This window comes from Papio anubis, chromosome 19 (assembly GCF_008728515.1).
Source record: "Papio anubis isolate 15944 chromosome 19, Panubis1.0, whole genome shotgun sequence".
NCBI lineage: Eukaryota > Metazoa > Chordata > Mammalia > Primates > Cercopithecidae > Papio > Papio anubis.
In genome coordinates this window covers 68,583,106-68,601,297 of record NC_044994.1, presented here as the reverse complement: position 1 = coordinate 68,601,297, position 18,192 = coordinate 68,583,106, and the positions used below count along the sequence as shown (strand labels likewise).

The window sequence follows — 18,192 nt, the reverse complement described above, 5'->3', positions numbered from 1 at the left end:
AGGTGCTCACATGGCTTCCTTTTTTCAAAAATGGCTTTTTACTTTTTAAAATGAGAGGCAAGCAAGATGATCTCATTCCTAAAACCAACTTAAAAAATAAAACAGTATTAATAAGTAAGTGAATTCCTCGTGTGAAAGTACTTGCCGTAGCAACATAAACTTGGGGACAATTCTGTAGAGTCATGGGATTAGTGGTTTAGTGGTAGGATTAAAATTAGCCTCAGTAAATTACCCTGGTGACAGAAAAGCAGAATCTGTTAATGGTTTTGCAGGAAGGTTGGCTTATCAGTTATTTTCTAGGTTGATGAAAGATTATGGGCTGTTAAGAATTTGAACTTTAGAAAGTAAGGTTAATTTTCCTAATATTTACATATTTCCAAGTGTAGGTATTGATTAAAAAAGAAAGTTATTACAGTTAGAATTTGGGATTTTACATGTGTGTGGGAGATGATTTACAAACCAGGCCTTTTGCTTAGCCATGAACATTAAGGGGGCCCTTGAGAGCGTGCATTTTAGGCAGCCCTCCTTAAATCCTGTCAGGGGAATGGTAGACCATTGTGGAAAGCATTTTTAGATGTTTTGGACCAGGAAACCTCCATTTAGATCCCTGCACTTTCTTGGCCCAAACAGGGTTAGGGCGGCTGCCATTTTAGAGTATGGTTTTATGTTAGGAGTGTTCATTGACTCAGTGTGATGACCATGAAGGGAAGCATTTGCTTTCATGATTGTTTACATTTCTTTGTAAATTTACGTTATTTGTATTTGGACTTGTTTTAGAAGGTTAATATAGAGAATCATATATGTGTTATAACTGCAGGAAACTTAGAGATGATTTGTGAGTGAATCCTGACATTTTACAGGTACTGAAATGTAGAAAGATTTAATAACTGAGCCAAGGCCGCAGGAATGGTGCAGAGCTCAAACCCAGGCATCCTGATTCCCAGCTTAGCCTTTTTCTCCCTACACTGTGCTGAATGCACAGGATAAGGGGAGGTGAAAGTCCACTCTGAAAAGGAACTTGGTAAGCGTGTTGTCGTGCTGAGTCAGCAGTGCCAAGTGTGGACCCGGCATATAACCAGGTGTTTAGGGCAGTGTGGAGAGAGCCCCCCTTGAGCTTCACTTGGATGCTTAGAGCTTGCTCCACAGAGAGAAACATATTGAGTAAATGTTTGCATCTTTCCACGGGGATATTGTGCGAGTTGGGTACTGGACCAGTTGTTGCCGTCTGAGGCTGCTGTCACATGGCAGCGCTCAAGGAGGAACGTGGAAAATCTGGTCACCAAAGACCAGGCAGCTGTCTGCACAGATTCCCAGCCCTGCAGTGGGTGCCAGGATACAGGTTTTCTTGGGAAACCCAATGGTTATCACCAACAGTAACATATTTTTAATAAGAGTGCAGTAAATACAGAGTGTAAGTGACCAATGTCAGATACAGAAAATCTTAAAAGAAAAAAAAGTCACCAAAAAGTCATAGGGAAAGGGGTCAGAGAAGACCAGGTCAGTTCTGATAGACTGCTGGGCCCTGAGACTCACCTTCTTAAGCCAGCAAGATGAAGTGCGGGTGGGCCGGCTGATGGGGGACATTTGGCACTGGTGGGTTTGCAGTGTGGTGCGGCAGATGCCCCATGACAGACAGATGCCGATGACGGACAGATGCCGAGAGGGAGCGTCCCACAGGAGTGGGCAGGGAGGCGGCAGAGACAGACTGGATCAGGGCAGGTGCTTTCCTCTGAGCTCAGCTTTGGTGCCAGTGGACAAGATGGCCACTAAGAGGAGGTGTTGGGGACCCCAGAGAGCTGAATCCAGGAAGGCGTGCCTCCTCCTCCTTCCTTTCTGATGGTCGGGTTGGCCGGATTGAGCTGTGTCTGCCCCGGGTTGCTGTCTGGACCTTTGCAGATTATTAGACGCCTCCTGGAGGAGTCTCCACTGCGCCTGCCTTCTTCAGCAAAGCAGGCAGCTGGGCCAGGGAGCTGGTAGTTTTTCTTTGTTGTGCAAGAGCCACTTAAGAAACAGTGGCCTTTGGATTCTCAACATGAGCAAACGTAGCCAACACCCTAGATTTTTTTTCTGAAGAGGAAATAATTAGTAAATTTAGAATTTATTTTTCCTTTTCTTAAGAGGACAGTACTGAGTACTTTTCATTATTTACCTGAACCTATGTACAAGGTGATATTGCTACCTTTCTAGACATTTCTCAAAATAGGACCAATGTAAATGAAGAAATGCAAAGACAAATCAGTGTAGTGATTTATGGACGTCATCCTGTAGGCTGTGATGTGAGGATTTTTGCAGGCTCATTTGAGTATCTGGTCATGGAAATCTCACTATTTGTATGTTGGTAATAATAGTTTGCTTGTTTCTACCTATGAGGGAATGAAGCGTGCACGTAAGGTCACACGTTAGATACAGACAGACGCTCCCTAACTTACGACAGGGCTGCCTCCCCAGAAACCCATCGTAAGTTGAAAATACCATTAAATCATAAATGCGTTTAATATACCTCAGTCTACTGAACATGGTAGCATAGCCTCACCTACCTTACCTGTGCTTGGAATGGGTAAATGTTAGCCGATGGTTGGACAAGGGCACCTGGAAGCGCAGGTCACTGTGAAGTGCCAGTGTCCACCCTGGAGATCGTGGGGCTGCCGCTGCCGGGCCTGCAGAGGGAGCAGCTTACTGCTTTCTGCTGACTGCCTGTGGCTTCTTCACCTGGTAGACTTGAAAAAGTGTGAGTCAAACCTTCCTAAGTTGGAGACTATCTGTAGTAAAATACAAACAAAAATAAGAATGGGCAATGGAATAATAGATTTCAATGAGGGGAAGAGCTGGATCACATATGTACATCTTAGGATTCCTTTCCATTGGTAGATGTGAACCAAAACTTAGGATGTGAGCTTCCTGGCACCTAAAACAAAAAGCAAAACATAGCCGTTGATGTGTTGCATTGACTCTCAGGAAAAAAATGCATCAGTTCTCACATGAAGGAAAAGCCTCTTTTAGCATTAGTGCTAAGGTAAACTTCTGAATGTTGACTTTAATACTGGTTGTTTTAATACAGGCTATGTATTCTTACATAGACGGTGCCTTCAGTAACATTCTTACGGCAAATGCTGTTGTAGCTTTTGGAAAGTAGTTCCTTGTGGTTACTTTGATACAAAAAGCCAAGGGCATAAGAACAAAATACAAGGTATTGAGAGCTACTTTTTGAATCACGATGACAGTATGATGTAAGTTATCAACATTACTGTTTCCCATTAAATTAATATAAATTTTATTTTCATTACGAACTTATGAACTTGAATCAAATTGGGCAGATGCCTCAATAACTAGTTCCCCAAATAAGTAGCCCACCAGCGCTCATTTCCTTTCAACAAACATTGATCAAGTGCCTACTATGAAGAGAGTTATTTCGAGTTCTTTATATGTATTATTCAGTATGCACAGGTCTTAGGAAACAGGTAGTAATTCCCACCCCCTTTTACCCGAGAGGACACTGAGGCCTGCACAGGTAAGTAACTTCATCAAAGTCCCACCACCAGTTATTAAGCAGCCCACCTTTTGGGCCATCTCCCTGAGTGTCCGACCCTTGTCATGCTTGTTACCGTGTGTGGCGTTCATTTCATTTTGGTCCGAGCCATTTGGGATGATAGAGCTTTAGAGATGACACTATGGGAGACCAGTGTCCTTCCACCCTTCCTCTTTCTAGATGGCTGGGGTTTCTGAAGCATCATCCAAGAGGGGCTTGGGACAGGCTGTCTGCCCCTTTGGGGTCCCCAGCCTGTCTGTGGGCCTGCTGTGTTCTGAAAATAAGCAAAAGTTTTGACTAATTCATCACAAATGAGAAACTTAAGAGAGTGATCTAAAGAGAATTTGATGCCAAAAAGATTCCTGGGTCACCTGTAGCCATCCCAGTGAGCTGGTGGGACTTGGTCCCATCCTGCCTCTGACCGGGCTCAGTGGCCTTGGATCCTAGGTCAGCCCACGTGCAGTTCCAAAAGGGGCTTGAGCCGGACCCTACTCAGCTCAGAAGCCTGGGTCTGTATTTGCAGAACTCCAGGGCAGGCGTCAGCAAACGTTTTCCGTAAAGGACCGGATAGTATTTGATAGGACCGGCCTCATAGCTTGGAGCAGCCCGAGGCAGCCTGGCAGCGAAGAGATGGACTTTACTTACAGACACCTGACATCCGAGTTCTGTGCCATTCACATGTCAGAAAATGATCTTCTTTTGATTTTGTTTTTAATCCCAACCATTTAAAAATGTAAAAACCAGCCGGGTGCGGTGGCCCGTGCCTGTAATCCCGGCACTTTGGGAGGCCGAGGTGGGTGGATCATTTGAGGTCAGGAGTTTGAGACCAGCCTGGCCAACATGGCAAAACCCCATCTCTACTAAAAATACAAAATTAACTGGGCGTGGTGGTGGTGCCTGTAATCCCAGCTACTTAGGAAACTGAGACAGGAGAATCACTTGAATCCGGGAGGTGGAGGTTGCAATGAGCCGAGATCGTGCGACTGCACTCCAGCCTGGGCGACAGAGGGTGACTCCGTCCCCCCCGCAAAAAAAAAAAAAAAAAAAAAAAAATATATATATATATATATGTGTCTGTGTGTGTGTAAATGTGTATGTGTGTGTATATGTGTGTGTATATATATGTAAAAACCAGCCTTAGCTCACTGGCTGTACAAAAGCAGGAGGTGGAAAGAATTTGGCCCGCGGGCCTGCAGTTCACTAACCCAGCACTCGAGGGAAGTTTTGCCCAAGAGAAGTACCATGCATGCTGTGTCTATCACTTTACGTTTTCTAGTGATCACATCAAGAGAGGTAAAAGGAAACACGTAAAATTAATGTTAATGATAGTTTTATTTAACCCAGTGTATCCAAAATCCAAAACGTTAAACATGTAAATGACAAGAATTACTACCAAGTTTTTTTTGTTCTTTTTTTTTAATGCAAAATCTTCAGTGTCCCCGTGTGCATTTTACCTTCCCAGCCCATCCCAGTTTGGGCCACTTGGCAGCCGTGTAGGATAGGATGGCAGAGCTCTAGGGGGAGCGTGCCGCAAACCTCGGCCAGGTGCTGGGGTTAAGTTAGAAATCTCCAGGCAGGTTCCTCTGTTTCTGATTTCTGCTGTTTGTTTTCAAACCGGGACACTGAGGGAAGGTACATTACTTTAAAACTGGCTCTGGGGGGTCCCAGCAGTTTAAGGAGAAAGGGCTCTTTTTTAATAACCTCAGACTCTGTCCCAAGTGCCACAGTGGTGGAAGTGCCGGGGTCCTGGATGTGGAGGGGAGGCGTCTCTTCGGGAGACCACAGGGCAGCCAGGAGACGAAGGGCCTGACCCTGCCAACGTCTGTCCCTCTGCACAGTTGCAACAGAGGGCCCTGTGTTGGTATTTCCCATGTTCCCTGGACACAGGTCTCCACTTCTGGTGCAGCATTTGATAACTCAGATTTATTAGTTCCAGCATTGGGGGTCTGCAGGAAGGAATCTTGGTGTGGCTGTGAATATAGTTCCACTTGTGGTGTGACTTTCGGACCGTTACGAACGCCTGAGCATCTTCCCTCCATCTGTGGTGTGAAAGGGGAAGCTGGCCTGCCCTAGGGGTTAGGAGAGGACCATGCCCCGGGACATCTTTGGACAATGGGGAGCTGGAACCCTGTGCAAAGGATCGCTTACAGAACAGGTAGAATTGCAGATGCAGACTGACTTGCTGGGAGAATTTCAGAAAACAGAAGGAAATCATGATAGATTGAGTTTATTCTTTTCCCGAACAATTTCTGTTGTGGCTTGCTGAGAGAACGTGGCCCGTGTTCACAGGGATGTTCTGTTCTTTAGCAGCAAGAGCTGGAATGACCATTGACCATTTCACCTGCCCTGTAGGTCCAAGTCAAGGCCCCTTTTATTCAAACATCCCAAAGTCATGTGACTCTTAAAATTGCACCAAGGGAGTTGGTGGACACACTGAGGTATCCTGGTGATTGTTCCAGGTCTGTTCTGAGAAGGAACAAAAAGGTTTTCTCTTCCGATCTCTCTTTTTTTTTTTTTTTTTAAAAACAGCGTCTCACTCTGTCACCCAGGCTGGAGTGCAGTGGCGTGATCTTGGCTCACTGCAACCTCTGCCTCCCAGGTTCAAGTGATTCTCATGCCTCAGCCTCCCGAGTAGCTGGGATTACTACTAGGCGCCCGCCACCATACCCAACTAATTTTTGTATTTTTAGTGGAGACGGGGTCTTGCCATGTTGTCTAGACTGGTCTTGAGCCCCTGACCTCAGGTGATCTGCCTGCCTCGGCCTCCTATAGTGCTGGGATTACAGGTGTGAGCCACCATGCCCAGCCCCACAGTGGATCTTTTAAGTGAAAAGCTGCAGACTTCAGCATTTTAATAAACTTTGATACAGGACTGAAAGTGGACTGAAAGTGTATTTGAAATGCACTCATTTTTCTGCTTAGCTAGAAAAAGTTTTTCTGCTTTTGAAGTTTTGGATCATGAATGTATATATGTTCTCTGTGTCATCTCATAATTTACATTCAGCCTATAAACTGTGTAAGGGATTTGTTATTCCTATTTTTTGCAGATTAAAAAATTGTTTATTTTAGAAAAGAGAGAATTGCGATACAATTCATTTAGGTAGATGTTACTTGTATATTAAGCCTTAAACCTTTTTTTTCATAATTTGCTGCATTTTAGTTTTGCTAACCTCGCAATATAAACAAGTTGACAAAACATAGAAACTCTTGACTTTGCTTAGGGATGAGGAATACCTGGAGTGAAAACCCCAAAGTTAATTTATTTCTTAACATCATTATTGTAGTGGTAGAACAGCAACAAAATACCCTTCCTGTTGAAGAATGAATGTTTTATTGAGATGATGGTTTTACATTATCTCCCCTCCCGGCATTCTTCATCGATGAATTTGTCACCGTCTTGATGAATCTGTCACTCATTTGTCCTAAAGATCTGAAATACAGTTGCTGGAGTAAAAGTGAGTACACTTTCTACTCTCTACCAGAGTTTACAAAAACATTTAAGTTTGGGGCTTTTCGCTTAGGAGATCCATTGGTGGGAAAGATAGCCTCTTTTTCCCTTCAGAATAGATCTGGAACAAAGTGTATTTCCTCAGCCCTTTTTAAGTAGGTCATTTAGATATAATAATTAAAAAATGGATAACAATACTGGTTCAGAAAAGCTGTTTCTCAGAAGGAAGAGTGAAGTAACTCAAAGCAAACCAAGCTCCTTTAAGAAGATGCTTCTTAAGGAGATGAGAATTAAATGCAGTGTAATGAGTTTGCATTTCTTTGTTTCAGCAGGTTTGAGTGTTGTTTGTGTCTTATTCCCATGCTACTGGGAATTACAGTGAGATAAAAAGGAATCCTTTCCAGTGGGCCATTTTGAGAGTGAGTGAGAATGTGTGGGGTGGTTTGGAAGCCAAGTGGAAGGGAAAATATAGGGGGTTTGAAGTATAAAATTGCAAGAGAATCACATTTTGTTGATGTGTCTTTAAAAGTGCCACAAAGTAAGCACAAAAACCTGACCTTGTTTTTCCTGGACAGAACGACTCTCGCCTTTTGTCCCGTGTGTCTCAAGACTGCTGTTCAACTCAGTTTTGTCACATTTTCAAGGCTAAGGCAGAGTTAAATTGCTTCCTCATTGTGGGGCTGGGTCCTGTTCTTGGAGGTGACACTTCAGATTACCTGTTACTCCTGCTTGTGGATCTGATGTTCAGAGCAGCAAGTTCATTATTTTCACGGAGGGTCAGTATTCATTCTTGTATATTAGTCACTGAAATGCTTCTTTTTATTGGTCAAATGATATTGAAATAAACTAGAATTCTGTTTCCTGTCTTACTTGTGGAATTGCAGTATTAACGTTCAGAAAACTCATCAGACTTTTGAACATAAGATTGACTAGCATTCAGGTAGAATTACAAAGTCCAAATGATATGACTCAGCTGGGATAAAAAGTCCTGTTTTATCTTTTTTCTGTTTCAGTGACTCAGCAAAAACAGTGCTTTGGATCTATGCAAATGTAGGCAGAGGAATATTTCTGCTTAAAGGGAAAATGTAGACCTTTCCTTTTAGGACCACCGTTTATTAGTGGACCGGCCCAAAATTCTTTTCAGAGCTTTGCAAATCCGTCTAAGTCTCCACAAGTGCAATTTCATCTGTGGGTTCTTCTCTTGAAAGTGATTTAAGCCTCCATAGCAGGTCACCCCCGCCATACATCTGGGGGGCTCAAGAGCTTAGGCTGTGTCTATCCAGTCATGTGAAATTTATAGTTGTTCAGTTGCCTACAGTTCACCTAGTCAGGTGACTTCAGTATCACAGTAAATGAAGGTGTTCTGATTAAAACATCCCTTTCTTAGACGAACCGTGACTGGTTTTGGAGGTTAGTAGAAAACTGACATAGAACTACAAGCTTACATGTAATCATTTGGCAGAATTTCTTTCATATTCATTTGACCACTTTGTTTAATATGCTTTAAGACGTCTGAAGTTGGAGCTTAGAATGTACACTGTGTCCTACTTTTAAATGAGAGGAGTTACAGTAGCTGAGAACAATCATATTCCCTGTCCTGCAGCTCCTGGATGTGGACACTTTTTTTGCTGGGAAGTGAGTTGATCTGAATGTCATTCTTCCAGGGAATTAATATGAAGCTCCCCATTTTAATTACTGAACCAGAATAAAACATTGACAGCTGGTACTCAAGGCCTTACTGTTTGTTTCTCTTGTATAAAGGGATCAAGATAGACAGAGGCACTTTGCGTTTAAGACACACACAGTGATTTTTCACAAAATGGTGTGAATATGTAGCACCTTTCTTTTCATACTATAAAAGGAAATGATGGTTGTGGAACTCACTGCAGATAATTCATTACTTGGTTTTCTGACCACAGATTTGTTTGGGTAATTTAGTTAGAGCCAAACACTTACGGCAACATTCTCCTTGCCCAAATTAAACCATTTCTTTTCAGATTATTGTACAAAGTGCGTAGTTTATACACGACAAAGTCTTCATCATCTTGGCCATCAAGATATTTACAATCGAAAGAGGAAATTGCATTTTGAGGAAAAAGTGTGTTAGACATTTCACAACATGGGTGTAAGTTTATTTTATGCAAGCTACTATTGAGTGCCTGCTCTATGCCAGTCACTGCATTAGGCATTTAAATACATTTGCTTGGTGAACGTAGTAAGATCTTTAAATATATACGTTTTAAAGAATTTAAAATGGTACAACGTTCTATGAGTTTTTCTGCAACTATTTTTTTTTTAATTTTGCATAACATTTCAGTGTATTCTCTTTAAGGCATGTATAGGGTGCTATTGTCTGTACACACCCTCAGTGATTTCCAGATGCCCAGTGCCCACTATGGCCAGAGCATGGACCCACTGGCACAGATTGGGTTTGTGAGCAGCCAGCAGGAGGTGCCAGTGTGTACCAGCTGACTGCTGCCCTGTGGAACTGCCTTTCTCTGTCCTGTCTCCTGTTGGACATTTGGGCTGCTACCAGCTTTCTCTTAGTGTGCAGGGAACTTTTCGGATATACGACTTTGCCCACTTGTGGGAGTATTTCTCTAGGATAAGTTCACTGAGGTGGAATTTTGGGGATGGAGGGGCATTTTAATTGACAGATACTGCCAAATTTACCAACAAAGATAACAAAGTACCATTTTACATTCCCTGCAAAACTCGGTGTTTTCTGTTTGTCAACACTTGATATTATCAATCTTTTAAGTCTTGGCCAATGTAATAGAGGAAAATACCATTGTGTTTTAAAAATTGTAAGTGATTATGAGGATTTTTAAATGTTTATTGCTCCTTTCATCTCTCTTGTGAATCACCTGTTACTTTGTCACATTTTCCAGTGAAGTTATTCATGATTTGTTGATTTATAAGAATATTTTGTTTATTGGGGATAATAGTCTTTTGCTTATGAGTTACAAATATGTTTTTGGGTAACTAGTTTTGTATCTTCCATCACATATATTTTCAAGATACAGAAACATTCAGGTAGCCTGTATATAAGTTGTTTCTTAAAATGTGTGAAAGATTTCAGGTGTAGACTCGACTCATCTCTCACGTTTGGGTGGGTGGAGGAGAGAGCTCTGGTTTCTTGCTTGAATATTGGTCTGTTTACGTTTTTTGTCCCTGAGTGAATTTTGGACAGTTAGATTTTATTAGAAATTTTTTTTTCATCCATATTAACAAATGTATTCACCTAGAGTTTGAAAAACATTGTATGATTTTTTTTTTTTTAAATTTTCCTTCTGTCTGTGGTTATTAGACCTCATTCCCCCCAACCTTTTTTCTTCTTAATTAGGCCAGCTAGTTATTTATCTCATTCATTGGGCTTATCATAGAGCCAATTATTGATTTTGTGAATCAGTTTTACTGTATTTTTTCTTATTTATTGTTACTCTTTAAAATTCAAATTTAAGGGTTTTATTGTAATTTTTGTTGCTCGTTAAATTGAATATTTATTTTTAATTACTGTAGCAAGTCATTAGAGTTTATTTTAGCTTTCTTGTGTACCATAAATTTTGACACTGGTACTTTGAAGAGAGTTTGCAGTTTCACTTGGATTTTCTCTTTGTTTCAGGAGTTGTTACAGAGAGTTTAGAATTTTCCAAATGGCTGAACTTCCGTGAGTGTTGTTCTTGTTTTTGCTTGTTGTTAATTTTTAGTATCATGGTGCTGTATTATGGAGCTCCTGGGACCTGTACTGTTCCAAATTTATGGAACTTTTAGAGCCTTCCTTGTGGTTAATATGGAGGCATTTGATGTTCTATTGCCAATTTAGCAAAATGGCAAATTGTGGAGTGTGATACTCACGTATTAGATAAGTCTTACGTTATTTTTCAAGCCCTCTATTTCTTATTACTTTTGCTTACTTAATCCGCCATGCTTACGAGAGATTTGCCAATTTTTCCAGATCATTTTTCTCTGTTTATCTTTCCAGGTATTCACTGTAGCTGTTTCTAAATGTATTTTATTCTGTGTTTGTGTTATTCCGTGTTATTTGACTTGAAAGTATAGCATAACTACAGCTGGGGAAGGGTGCTTTCCTGTAATCCCAGCTTCTTGGGAGGCGGAGGCAGGAGGATTGCTTGAGTCCAGAAGTTTGAGGCCAGCTTGGGCAACATAGTAAGACCCTGTCTCAAAACATTCCCCCACCCACAAAACCAATATTAGGATAATTATATCTTCTTTGTGACTTCTACTTTACCCTTTATGATTATAAGATAACCTCTTTTTTTTGGTTTTTTTTTTGTTTTTGAGACGGAGTCTCGCCCTGTCGCTCAGGCTGGAATGCAGTGGTGCAATCTCAGCTCACTGCAAGCTCCGCCTCCCAGGTTCACACCATCCTCCTGCCTCAGCCTCCTGAGTAGCTGGAACTACAGGCGCCCGCCACCATGCCCGGATAATTTTTTGTATTTTTAGTAGAGATGGGGTTTCACTGTGTTAGCCAGGATGGTCTCGATCTCTTGACCTCGTGATCCGCCCACCTCAGCCTCCCAAAGTGCTGGGATTACAGAAGTGAGCCACCGCCCCTGGCCAGCTACTTTTGTATAATTGCCTTTTGTGACCACATATTAAACTTTTAATGGTATTTTTTCCATGTTGCTTTTGTTTGTATTTTTCTAATATATTTTTCTCTACATGTCCTGCTTTTCTGAGTTCCTTAGTCATAGGTGTTTTTTTTGCAGACAGCAAAAGTCAATTTAATTTTTAACCGTATTGGGGAGTCTTTTTTTAAATAAGTGAGTTTATTCCATTTATATTTATTTCTGAAACTGACTTGGTCTTCTTTCCTAATTAAAGAAAAAAAAAAACTTTTGTGTTGTACTTCCTCTCTTTTTCTTCTTTTCTATTTATTGGAATATGAATTATGTTTCTTGTCCTTTATTAAAATCAGAAAGCATATAGAAAGCATATTCTGCTTTTGGTTCCACTAGTGGCTATATTTATAATGTTTTCTTAAAGCTGTATTTCTTAATGTTTTAACATCAGTAATAATACAATTTGACTTCCCCTTTGGGAAAGAAGTTAGAACACTTCTATTACCTTCCTCTTCTTTCCCCATCTCCTCCCGCTCCCACATTGCTATTGTCATTCCTTTTTTGGCTGTTTTTTAGTTTATTAGTATTAATTATTTTTACATGACATAGTTTTTATTTCAAGACATGTAAGAATCACATGGTTATTTTATGTGTAGATCACAGTTATTCGGATGTAATTCTATTTATATATATTTCCTTGCCTACTGGATTTAGTGATCATTGCAGGATTTTATTATTGCTTTTTCTTCCTGTGAGGCCTTCATTTGGAGCCATCCTGTTTGACCCGATGACGTTTCCAGGTTGCTCTTAGAGGACACTGGTCCTTAGGGAGGAGTTAGCCTGAGCTGGGTGAGAATCCAGGCAACAGAAAAGTGGCTCAGAGCTTGGGAGAGCTAAGGAAATTTCATATTGCTGAAGCCAGAGGTGCATACATGTGTGTGTTCATGCATGTGAGTGCAGTGTGCAAGTGCATATGTGTGTAAGTGTGCCTGAATGCATGTGTGTATACAGACACATACACGTGCATGTGAGTATCCACGCGTGTAAGTGCACCTATGTGTAGGTGCATGTTTGCAAGTGTGCCCGTGTAAGCCTGTGCAAATGCACACACACACATGCAAGTGTGCACATGCATGTCAGGGATGGCGGGCGTGTCTGGGTGGTAGCCAAGAGCTGATGTTTGAGAGGCCGTTAAAGACCACATCATCTTGACTGTGAATTGTCTTGAAGAATATGGACTGTGTCCCAAAGGCAATGGGAAGAGATGTTGTGGAGGGTCCCTCAGCCAGCCTACAGCAGGGAGGAAGCGTCACAGGCCAGGGACACTGACCAAGGGACCAGCAGGAGGTTTCTGAAGGGAAGATGATTTGATGGTTCAGAACAGGAAGAGGATGGAGCTCTGGGCTAGATTTGTGACTGAGAAACTGGAGCAGAGTGCCCTGATTCTGATTTGGTTCATTCTGGAAGGCCTAGAGTCTGTAAGACTTGGTCATCTGCTGGATGTGTTGTGAAGGAGGGAGGGTGCAGGGCAGCTGTTATATTCCTGGGTAGGACTCTGCAGGGGCACAGTCCTAGTGGGCGTGATGTCCTGGAGTGAGACATCCAGGATAGACACTTCAGGTGGGGCCGGAGTCCCAGAACAGCTTCCATCTGCCATGGGTGTCTTGGGGGCACCTGCAGTAAGATAGGGATCTTAGGGTGTTTAGCCTCCACGGACTGGCAGCATGACTGCGTGCTGGACTCAGCTCCTGGGGGAAGTCGGCTCCAATTCTGGGATCTCCCAATCAGTGATGTGACAGGATCTAGCGTCACAGGATCTAGCGAGGCCCCGACTGGTGCCGGGCTGAGGCCCAGCTGTCTTGTGTGGAGTGTTTCTACCGGTGGTGGCCTGTGGACACCAGAAATGCTGTTCACGTGGGCCCACCGCAGGTCAGAGAACTTCTGAACTGGAAAAGGCTTCACAATTTGTCCATTACAAATGACACATTTCACAGATGGGAAAAGCAAGGGCCAAAGAAGAGAATGACCCGTCTAAGGCCACATGCCTGACTAGAGAAATGAGAGTTGGCCCAGGAATCAGTCCGTGTCTGGAGTTGCTTCCCTCTCTTGCCAGGTGTCACAGGTGATTCAGGAGCTGCAGCAAGCCATTCTGTCACCTTTTTCAGGAAAAAAGTAAAGCGGAGAAGTCCCTGAAATAATATGTCTTTTTTTCTGTGTTGAGGATGTGCTCAGTATAATAATCATCTGAACCGATATGCCAGATATACATACTTTTAGAATTATTCCTGACAAGTGTTTCATAATATCATCTTCATCTGTGTTTCTTATTTCTTCTCCCCAACAGATTGGTGAGGAATACTGTAAATCATATTTTTGACGTAGGTAAAAGAAAGTATCTGAAAGGTGTTTTTAAAAAATTAATCCACTTACAAAAATATCTTTGAAGAAAGAAAACTGCTCAGGAAGGAGAAAGAAATAGAAAAGAAATTTAAAAAATCAGGTTTTTGTGGAACTGTTTTTCTTTTTTTTTTTTCGCTCAGCCTCCCGAGTAACTGGGATTCCGGGCGCCCGCCACCACGCCTGGCTAATTTTTGTTGTATTTTTAGTAGAAACAGGGTTTCCCTGTGTTGGCCAGGATGGTCTCGATCTCCTGACCTCGTGATCCACCCACCTCGACCTTCCAAAGTGCTGGAATTATAGGCGTGAGACACCGCGCCCAGCCCTGTGGAATTGTTTTTATGTGCAGGGCAAGCCTTACAGTAAGTAGGGATTTATAGAAAATCATAGATAAGAAGTCCTTAATGAATTAGGATAGAACTTCAGCGATTTTGGCCAAGGGTGGTTGTAAAATGTTTGTAACAAAAATCAAATGGAGTAAAATTCTCAGAATAAACCAGAGCGTGCAGCATAGGGTTCGTATGGAATTTCCAGTCAGGAAGAAGCGGAACATTCCAAAGCTGATGTATATAAGGGCTCCTTGGATCAGAACAGTGCAGTGTCCGTTAAATGTCGCATCTAAAATAACTTCAGCTTGGAATTTCTTAAGCAGTTAGTGCAAAAAGAATAACTCTGTTAAAGCATACTTGTGTTGGGTAGAAATATTCCCTTAATGGAACTTTTCTGTATGTATGTGAATTAGAGTTGTATCCTGACCACTTGTGATTTTTTCCCAATCTGAGTTAAAAGTTGGGGGGAACACCCCACGCAAAGGGAAGCTGCACATTTGTTAGCTCAGATAACAGCAGTGAACGTGAACTGTCAAAGCGCGTAATCCACAAACAGGAGGTTCAAATCTGAGAACGTGAAAACTGGCTCTCCCATCTAGAAAAATTGTTTTGTTTTGTTTGTATAAATGGTTTGTGGATTCTGGTGATGACCTCGGACATCCTTATTTGGGATAATACCGTCTAAAGATGAACATATTTCATGCAGTATTAACAGTAGATTATTGACTTAAGTGCCTTATAAATATTATCTCATTTATATTTTATAATGGTTTCCTGAGTATAATTTTGAAGCATTTCAAATGATTTTAAGCATTTAAAACCTATACTTTTTGTCTTGTGTTTTTTATTGTGATAAAATATATGTAACATAAAGTTTGCCATTTTAGCTATTTTTAAGTGTACAATTCAGTGCCTGTATTGTTTTTTTATAATTAATGAATACTAGTTGAAAGAAACATGAGGCAGCTCTGTCTGCTTTTCTGAGTACAGTGGTTTAACCTTTCAGATTCCAGGACTTTCTAACGGAAGAAGATAAAAATAGAAAATGAAATTTTGATTTAATCCCAACGTTAAATTATATTTTTAAAAAATTAAACTTTTTGGTCAGAAGACTAAAGTTAACATAATTCATTTTATCTAAAAAGTGAGTCTCCTCCCTTATCCCAACCCAGTAATTTTAATTTCTTCTTACACTGAAAGAAAGCTCTTTTATCCTGAATGTAGTAGTGGAAACTATTACTAGATCTTTGGTTATTTCAAAGTAGAAAGGAAAATATGTAACCTAAAATCATGAGTGCCTTCTTTTAACTGTCCATTTTGTGGGATGTATACATTCAGAGATATTTATTAAAACTTATTTTTAAAAAGCCCTCTAAATATAAAGATATAATGAGGGTGGCTTTTTTAGTAATACAAAAAATAGGACTGCAAATCCTTAATAATCATATGTTTGGGGTGTAATTTTGGGCTGGTGATTTCACCACACTGCACAGTTGACTAATTTTATATTTTGCTGGGAGAAGGCGAAAACTTTCTTCCAGTAAAGGGAACATTCGCACACCCTGATTTGACTACCTCGGTTATTTATATTCAGGCATAAAGAGCTAAACATGTGGAAACATCATGACTTCATTACAAAAACCAAAACTATTCAAGACTGAACTTTAAATGCCTTTAAAATGGGTCTGGGAAATTAGAGACATTAGAACTCTTCAGACCTGGAGGCTCTCACCAAGTGCTTCTTTGTAGCAGCGTGGTGGTTTAGCAGTTCAGGACCTTCCATTGTTGAAGGACATGTAATATACAAAGAAGTGATAAATAAAGTCCTCGCAACAAAGACTCTTTGAGGACTAAACAAGGAAGTAACGGGGAAGATGGCTCAGCATTTTAAGTTATTCCTCTAAAGTGAGAGTTTTCAGGGGTGTCAATATTTTGGCTTCCCCGGGCCAGGCTGGAGGAAGAGGAGCTCTCTTGGACCACACATAAAAGATGCTAACACGGCCGGGCACGGTGGCTCACGCCTGTGATCCTAACATTTTGGGAGGCCGAGGTGGGTCGATCACTTGAGCTCAGGAGTTTGAGACCAGCCTGGCTAACATGGTGAAACCTCATCTCTACAAAAAATACAAAAAAAATTAGCTGGGTGTGGTGGTGCACACCTGTAGTCCCGGCTGCTCAGGAGGCCGAGGTGGGAGGATTGCTTGAGCTTGGAAGGCAGAGGTTGCAGTGAGCCAAGATTGCACCACTGCACTCCGGCCTGGGCGACAGAGTGAGACCCTGTCTCAAAAAATAAAACCAACCAACCAACCAAACAAATAAAACTAGTGATAGCTGATGAGCTTAAAAAAAAACCAGCAGAAAAACCTCATAATGTTTAAGAAAGGTTATGAATTTGTGTTGGGCTGCCGCGGGTTGGACAGACTTGGACTTTAAATTGCCCAGAAAGCGAGCGTGATTGTTTTTCTTACTAAAGGAGTATAGGCTGCTCCAAATCACAAGTGTTGTAGGACATTGATGGCCAATCTTAATTTTGATATGTCTAATTTTAGATAAACATAAAAAATGCATTTCTGTGTACATAGAGAACAGAAGTTCTCTATTTCTCAACCTTTTTGATCCATCAGAGCCAGAGAATCTCCTGGGGTGCCTTGAGCAGCCCGAAGTGGTCAGTTCACAGATAGGCACAGGCTGGCTGGGGTGTGTTGGCCGCTGCTGGGAGTCCCGCAAGGCCGTCCGTCGCGTGCTGTGCGTGGTGAGGTCTGGAATACGCCACAGCTACTCTTGCTTGCAAGGCTGCCTGGGATGACAGCGGGACTTTGCAGTCAGCGGAGAGTAAGTTGAAGCACTCATTTGTGTCCTTCGTTTATTACTTTATATGTAGCTGCCCTGAGGGGGATGGGATGCATATAGTTATTCGATAACTGGACTTGAATTTATTTGGTAAAGAAAACTCAGGGATCGAACGGGCTTACAGTTTGAACATGCCTGCAAATGCAGGAAATTGCTAAACTTCTGCTTTGAAAATGAGGCGGCCCATGTAGATTGCAACATGCTTTTGAGGTGTGGCCTTTGAGGGGGCTGGGGCTGTTGTCTTTCTCAAGATCCCAGTTAGGAAGGAGCAGCAGGAACTCCGCTCTGGTTTGGACCTCCCCGCCACCACCTTTTCTCCGAAGCCTTGTTGTCCCCTCCTTGCCTGAGCACTTACCTGCAGCCTCCAGGAAAGCCCAGCACCTGTGGACTTTGTAATTCCAGCACCGCCCCCGAGGTGTGCTTAACATCTAGTTAGGGCGAGAGAGATCTCAGGGCAGAGCCTTTGCCCAAATCATTTCCTCTATGGGACGAGAGACATGCAGGACTTCCTGCCAGCCCAGAGGGGCTGTGAGCTGCACGTTCAGCGAGGCCAAGGCTGCCTCTGCCTGATTTTACTTCCCAGAGGCCAGTGTCTCCTGGGTTTTCCCTCTCTGGGGCCCCCATGCCTCCCGGGGCTTTTTGCCTGAACCTCTGGGTGGTCCCTCCCTGTGAGACTGCAGAACCGGGGTCCTGCCCCAGGGCCTCCCCTTCCCGTGTTTGCTCCCCACGTTCACAGCCCGTGGCATCGCTGCCATAGACTCCAGGTCCTGGTGATATCCTGGTGAAGGGACTTCTGTGTCATCCTGTCTCCTGTTGTGTCAGCTGTGCGTGTCCCAGCAGGGATGACCCTCGTCCCCTGTGCACATGCAGGGTCCCTTCTCCACTTTTCCAGCCCCTGCTCCAGGCACATGTGCCCACTGGGTGTCTTCCCTCACACCCATCCCAGGCTTGGCTGGCAGGCGCCACTGCGTCGCCTGTGCCACGCTGTCTAGACGGCCTGTCCACAGGGCCTCTTTCTCCCTGACTAGATCTCCTGGAGATGTGTGGCCCCGGCAC

The 18,192-nt window shown here is 42.5% G+C and overlaps 1 protein-coding gene across 7 annotated transcripts in view; it reads left to right on the top strand.

The window, feature by feature from the left end:
• The window catches only part of ZNF516 (zinc finger protein 516), a 137,686-nt gene that overhangs the window by 9,935 nt on the left and 109,559 nt on the right, over positions 1 to 18,192 (top strand). Inside the window, exon 1 of one of the 7 annotated variants that reach the window (XM_009192929.4) lies at positions 16,560 to 17,118. The exons of the other annotated variants lie outside the window; for them this stretch is intronic. The gene's annotated coding sequence lies outside the window, so the exon portion shown is untranslated. Of the gene's footprint in view, positions 1 to 16,559; positions 17,119 to 18,192 lie in introns of those variants that run through there. 7 annotated transcript variants of the gene reach the window in all.